Source organism: Alligator sinensis, unplaced genomic scaffold (genome assembly GCF_000455745.1).
Source record: "Alligator sinensis unplaced genomic scaffold, ASM45574v1 scaffold634_1, whole genome shotgun sequence".
NCBI lineage: Eukaryota > Metazoa > Chordata > Crocodylia > Alligatoridae > Alligator > Alligator sinensis.
This window is the reverse complement of record NW_005842558.1, coordinates 585,251-591,427: the sequence shown is the minus strand read 5'-3', so window position 1 is coordinate 591,427 and position 6,177 is coordinate 585,251. Positions and strand designations below refer to the sequence as shown.

The 6,177-nt window shown below is 46.5% G+C and overlaps 1 pseudogene; it reads left to right on the top strand.

Moving 5' to 3' along the window:
- LOC106722694 overlaps positions 1 to 6,177 on the top strand; it is a 26,321-nt pseudogene that overhangs the window by 7,264 nt on the left and 12,880 nt on the right.

Below are 6,177 nucleotides of genomic sequence, written 5' to 3'. Positions count from 1 at the left end.
AGTGAGTGAATCAGTGATTGAATGTGTAACATGGAAGCAGGCAGCAATTAACACCTGGGAAGCTGCAGATCAGCCAACGGAAGAACTCAATAGAAGACAATGTAACAACAGGGAAATCTCTAAACGTCACTGATCAAGGGCTAGAAGCCCTGGCCTGAGTTAATCAATGCAAGGGACCAACTTTTGGGCTGAGTATCTCCAGATCAACCGCTCCCAGAGCCCTATTCTAAATTCATCAACAGACTCCCAAACCTGCACGTACATACGGACGACCCCTGGGGCTGACAGATGCTATCCAGTAGCCACCGATGGGGGGGAAGTCCCACAAGGGTCGATGACCCCTGGATTGGGCAAACCAGAAAACTGGGGAGTCACCAAAGTCTGCCAGAGACAGATAAAAGGCAATGGAAAGTGACCCTCAGTGGCGCCCTCTTGATCTCCAACTCGACCAGACCTGTCCAGCCAGAAGGACCAGCCAGCGACCCCCTTCTGGAAGATAACACCACGCTGAAAGAAGCCTCAACAACAGACTCCAGCGCTTGTAGGATAGGTATACCTGACTCTGTAGTCTGCTACTGTGTGTGTGTATGTGTGTGCATGTGTGTGTGTGTGGGGACCAGCCCCAAGGTTTATGATTACAGTGTTTCAATCCACCTAATAAACTAGAATTTTAAGGATCCCGAGTTGGACATTTGTAGCCAACACAAGGAGAGGACATTTTTGAATGAGCTTAAGAATAAACTAACTATAAGCCAAGCAAAGCCAGCCAGAAGTGTGAGCTTAAAAATAAACTAACCAAAAGCGGGTAAGACCCTCCCTTTTTGTTCTTGTGTTATACAGGATAAAATCATCACTGAAGCATCATAAACTTTGCTGAATACAAGAAAGAAATCAAGTTTTACTGTTGTCACAACCCAATTAATCAGTGCCCATGTCACAAGCAAGAAACTTAAATTTATGCCCACGTCACAACCAAGAAATGAATCTTAAGCCTACTAGCAAGAAACGAAACTTAAGCATGATTTATGATTGGTCAGAGTAAAAGGGAATAGCCCTGCCATAAATCCCTGCAATAAAACCTGAGCGAAAACTGTATATAATTGGTCAAGAAACAAGCTCAGGCCCCTCACATGTAACAGACAGGAAATCTGACCCACTACCTTGCAACCTGATAGCACAAAGAACTGCTGCTTGCCAGAAAATTAAAGATTCCACTTAGCAGTTCATCATTGGATACCTCCATTAGATACCTCTGTCTATAAATAGTTTAGAAGCTTCCGCCCAAGTTGGAGAACTCTGGGGAAATCTCTGAGGAGAAGCTTGAGCTCATCACCAGAGTGACTTGGTGGTCTGATCAACCACTAACGACTCCCCGTCATCGTTAATCTTGACATATTAAAGCCCTGCAGGCCCGATAGTTTGTTCCCGCGCCACATTCGTCATTACTTGTCTGTAACCCCAACCCGTACGCTTGACTGTAATCGATGCAACTGTAACGGAACAAAGGCTCAGCCTGCATCGCACGTCACTATCTGGGCGACGTAAGTAAACAATCTCCTGCAACCAACACGCATCTGTGCCTGGTTAATTTCACCCCATCCATTAATCACCCGCCTGTTAAGGTGAAAGTTTTATTGCTCCGGTGGAAGTCAGAAAGCAGCTGCTGGCGGCTGCTCTGATTCCTGACAACTGTGTTATGTGTAGTAACTGTGTTTTACTATGTCTGTAAAATGCTATTATTATAAGTAATTGTGATGTCAATTATGTTGGAATATAAAATGTAAAGCAAAACTTCTTGATAAGCTATGAAATACCTAAAAAGTGGCTACAAAAAATGAGACATCATACAGAACATCACCTTCATGACCTTGCAGAGTTCAGCCGTACCAAAGATCAAGAAGGCTACTGAATTGTTTGTTTTATTGTTATCTTTTGTTTCCTTTTTCCCCCCTTGTTCTTGTATATATATGCTGCATTTATAAAAAGCACATCAATTCAGCTGCATATTCATGCTAATGGAAAAGCAAGAAATTATCCCTATGGTATCATCATCCCAGTTCCTGGCTCTGTCCCAGGCTAGAAAGCAAGTAGCCTGAGCACTCTCCCACTCATTACCAATGATGGCCAAAAGGGCAGTCCTTTTATCAAAGCAACACAAAAGCACCATCTACCTTGCCAGGCCCAAGGGGTGTATTGTGTGGAGAGAGAGATGACCTCTGGAGAATCAGGTGGGTTTCTCTTTTGCTGCCTATACTAATTCTGTGAGGGAATGTTAAGGTGACAATATTTCTATCTTGGGAAGCAGTGGGGGAAACTGTACCCCAAATGCTTAAAAGCAAACTTCATGTCACATCTATATGTCAAAGTCCACCCATTGACTGGAGAAGTGGGGTGAAGGCCTTAGACATGTGTGGTACGCATCTTAATTGTGTCAACCATTTTCTGAGGAAAAGCAGCAAGTGAGTCTGTGTGAGTTTGTGTGCTGTGAATGAGGTGAAGCCTCAGGAATGTGGAAGATGGTATAACCTGGGACAGAAAAACAGACTGGAATGTGAAAAACAACACATAATTGGTAGCAGAATCCAAGATGAACATGTGCAAAAAATTGAATGGTGGTTGGTGAAGGAGCCTCCAGAAGCTTCCAGATTTTGGTCAAAGTCCACCCATTGACCGGAGAAGTGGGGTGAAGACCTTAGACATGCGTTCATAGGAAAGAGGCATGTAAATTAAATGAATGCATAGGCAATTCCATGCTAATGAAACAAACAGTAAACAGAAGCAGAGCTTGAGATAGGAGGAGATATGGGTGGAGCAAAAGGAGGAGTGAGGGTGAAGTGAATGTTAATGAGTATAAACCGAAGTGTATAAATGTGGAAAAAAACTATTGTCAGTGCAGGTCCCCGGTTTATTGGTTGTTTGGGACCTTTGTCCGAAGCTGTCTCCATTCTGAATAAAGCTCTGGTGAGCAATGTGTACTGGTGTTTGCTCCCTGCTTCCTTTGGCTAATGAGTAACAGGACCCATGAGCAACTGGATCATCGTCTCCCTAGTCATTGGGTGCCGCATGGAGTCAGGGTCTAACGTGTAGGTCAAGCGTAGTTTCTAGGACTGTGCAAATAGGCAGCTATTCAATCCAGCTTCAGATCCAGCCTTTTTGGATGCCAGAGATCCAATCCAGAGCTCTGAATCAGTTTCCCACTTCGATCTGGCCAAAGCGGCTCCGAAGCTTCAGAGCTGCCTTGCAGATCTGGCCATAAGGTATAATGGGGAATCAATGAAATATCTATAACTTGGTTATTTTTTGTCTTATGCGGATGAAACTTGCAGGAGTGCACAAAGCCTGCAGAGTTTCAAGAAGATCAGTGCAGGGGTTTGGGGGAAACTGTACCCCAAATGCTTAAAAGCAAACTTCATGTCACATCTATATGTCAAAGTCCACCCATTGACTGGAGAAGTGGGGTGAAGGCCTTAGACATGTGTGGTACGCATCTTAATTGTGTCAACCATTTTCTGAGGAAAAGCAGCAAGTGATTCTGTGTGAGTTTGTGTGCTGTGAATGAGGTGAAGCCTCAGGAATGTGGAAGATGGTACAACCTGGGACAGAAAAACAGACTGAAATGTGAAAAATACAGTGGAGTCAAAACTGCAGGCATGGTAGCCCCTGGTAAGGCCACAAAGCCTGCCAAGTTTCAAGGTAATAGGTGCAGGGGTTTGAGGGGAACTGCACCTTAAGCTGCTGACAGGCAAAACTTGTGACATAGATGACCCTGTGTGTGTTAAGGCGTAGCAGGCTTAAAGCTGCAAGGGTGGTGGCCCCTGCTGAGGCCACAAAGCCTGCCAGGTTTCAAGGAGATAGGTGCAGGGGTTTGGGGAAACTGCACCTCAAGCTGCAGACAAGCAAAACTCGTGACATGGGTGACACTGTGTGTTAAGGCGCAGCAGGGTGTTAAGGTGCAGACACTGTGTGTTAAGGTGCAGCAGGGTGAAAACTGCAGGCCTGATAGCCCCTGCTGAGGCCACAAAGCCTGCCAGCTGTCAAGGATATAGGTGCAGGGGTTCTGGGTACTGGGGCCCTGACTTCTAGCTGCTGACAGACAAAACTCATGATATAGGTGCTTGTGCAGCTGTGTCTGAAGCACGGTCCAAAGCCTCGCACAGCCCTAGTAGTTTCCCATCTCTGCTGTCCTCCCCATGAACAGCCTGCCTCCCCCATCCTTTGTCCACTCTGCTCCTATTCTCTTCTTGCTCTCATCCCTCCCTTCTCTCCACTCAGTTTAATTCTTCCATTTACTTTCTCCTTCCCCCTTGGCACCTCCAATCTGTTCTTATTTGATAACTTACAGGAAATCAGCTGGTGTGTCCAGGAAAACACCACCCTGAATCAACCCAGCCTGAACAGAGCAGGAAGAATAATCAGCAGAAGATGGAGCAGTGCAGCCTCAGACACTCCAGGACTTCTGCCAAGCCTGAATCACCCAACACTGTGAGGACTGTGCTCATGTTTCAGGTGACACCTTCTTCTGTCCCAGCTACAGAGCAGGGTTCCACAGAGGGAGCTTCCAGCCCTACTCAAAACAGAAACCTGGTGGAGAAGGTGAAACAGCAGTGTCTGAAACCAGGAAAGGAGCAGATGGGAAATCAGTGTGAGAAGCACCAAGAGAATTTCAAGCTCTTCTGTGAGGAGGATGGAGAAGCCATCTGTGTGGTATGCAGGGAGTCCCAGGATCGCTGCAGTCACACAGTGGTCCCCATTAAGAAGGCTGCCAGCCATTACAAGGTATGAAACAGAATTGATCTGGAGGAGTCCATTGTGCAGATACATTTTGTCTATCGCTTCTCGGCCTCTTGTTGGCCAAGATCAAGCAGGGAAGAAGGCAGTGGCTATGGCTGATTACTGCACTGGTCTGAGACCCAAGCAAAAATGGATTTAAAATGGTGCTGTGTAGTGGAGGGTACACCCCAGTCCAAATGTGGACAGTACTTCCTACAAGAGCCTCAGAGTTAGCTTCCCACTGGCCAGCTTCCAGTGGGAGGATCTCAGCTGCACGCTGACTTTATGGAATTGGGGGACTCCCCCTTGCTTCATCCTGCGGTGGTTGGCTGAGGACAAGTGAAACTTGGGGGCATCCGAACCCCAAGCCTCCGGGTTTGGTCCTGCCTGTAGGATGCCTGCCAAACACTTTGGAAGTATCTAAAGCCCCAAGCTGAAAAGTCTGGGGTGGAGGATAATTTCCAGTAGCAGGGCCACAGATGGTTTCTGAATGATCCAAAACTGATTAGCCAGAACTGATCTGGCTAATTTGACCTGGAACACGACAAATTTTCTAAAATATATATATATATATATATATATATATATGTATGTATATATTCCCACATTCATGTCTTTGTCCTTGTGTCTCCAGGCTCTCCAGCCCATTTAAAGTGGCAGAAACTGCTGTCGCCCTGAATTTCCAGGCCTTCCAACAACGGTATTACTAGTACCTACAATATTCTCTTGCGTACTTCTATGCTTGATCTCACCATAATGAAAATTAGTCTGGAAAGTTCCCAAGGATTTTCACAGCCCCATACTCTGATTGGAGATAGCAGAGACTTTCATAGATTCATAGACTCATAGATTGTAGAGTCGGAAGGGACCACAATGGATCATCGTGTCCGACCCCCTGCCCCTGGCAGGAAAGAGGACCGAGGTCACATGACCCCAGCCAGGTGACTATCTAGCCTCCTCTTGAAGACCGCCAAGCAGGTGATAACACCACCTCTCCTGGAAGCCCATTCCAGATCCTGGCCACCCTTACTGTGAAAAATGTCTTCCTAATATCTAACCTAAATCCACTCTCAACTAGTTTACACCCATTATTCCTATTCCTAGTCACTCCCTGGGAAGCCCTAGTAAACAGCGCGTCACCTATTCCCCGTTGACCTCCCCTAATAAATTTGTAGGCGGCCACAAGATCTCCCCTCAGCCATCTCCTGTGAAGGCTGAAGAGATTCAGCTATCTCAACCTCCCCCCGTAGGGTCTTTCCCAAAGGCCAATAATCATGCAAGTGGCCCTCCTCTGGACCCTCTCCAGATTCTCCGCGTCCCTCTTAAAGTGCGGCACCCAAAACTGGACACAGTACTCCAACTGCAGCCTGACCAGTGCCGCATAGAGGGGGAGCATCACCTCCTTTG